The 949-nt window shown below is 31.1% G+C and overlaps 1 protein-coding gene across 3 annotated transcripts in view; it reads right to left on the bottom strand.

The window, feature by feature from the left end:
* LOC106884438 (guanine nucleotide-binding protein subunit gamma-1) overlaps positions 1-949 on the bottom strand; it is a 294,231-nt gene that overhangs the window by 292,511 nt on the left and 771 nt on the right. The gene's annotated exons all lie outside the window — the stretch shown is intronic.

Below are 949 nucleotides of genomic sequence, written 5' to 3'. Positions count from 1 at the left end.
TATATATATATATGTACAGATATAAGTATACATGTATATACATACAAACATAAATATATACATATAATCACATATACATGCATATACACATGTATGTATGTATGTACGATGTATAGATAGATAGATAGATAGATAGATAGATAGATAGATAGATAGATAGATAGACAGACAGACAGGTAGGTAGGTAGGTAGGTAGACAGACTGGGAAGCGAAAGATTTAGTGAACGCCAAAAGAATGAGATTTAGAGAAATGTAGAAATATATGTAACATAAGATTATATATAGCATATGTATATAATACATACATATATTTGTTTTCGTATAAATAAACATATATATGCATATAAACGGACGTGTATATCTAGATCTAGATCTATATATCAATGTGACATGGGATATTCAAGTGTCTCCTTGCATTAGTTGTACTATGTAAGCATGCATGAAATTACGAAGTGCGACCTGCTAGAAATAACAGCTAAAGTCTCCCACAAATCACACTCCACAGCTTTCAAAAGAATAAAGGTATAGAGGATACAAACAAACGAGGACCTTTAAGTTTTTAAGGATTTTGATCATAGGACCAAGGTTAGTCATGGACATGTGTGTGTATAACATACATATATGTAATATTGATAGGTAATGTTATATATATGTTGTGTATATACCTATTCTTTTATGGTTTTCTTACTTGTTTCAGTCATGTGATTGCGGCCATGCTGGAACACAGATATGTAATATAATGTTATGTTATGTTATATACATATATATATGTGTTTGTATATATACGTCGTGTGTGTGTGTGTGTGTGTGTGTGTGTGTGCGTACGTATGAATGTATATTTTGAACTCAGGACAAACAGGAAAGCATGAATGGAGAATACCAATATGAATAAAAGGCATTTTGAAGATCTCTCTCTCTCTCTCTCTCTCTCTCTCTCTATATATATATA

Source organism: Octopus bimaculoides, chromosome 8, assembly GCF_001194135.2.
Source record: "Octopus bimaculoides isolate UCB-OBI-ISO-001 chromosome 8, ASM119413v2, whole genome shotgun sequence".
NCBI lineage: Eukaryota > Metazoa > Mollusca > Cephalopoda > Octopoda > Octopodidae > Octopus > Octopus bimaculoides.
Note: the sequence above shows the minus strand (reverse complement) of the source record. Positions and strands in the feature narration are given on the sequence as shown.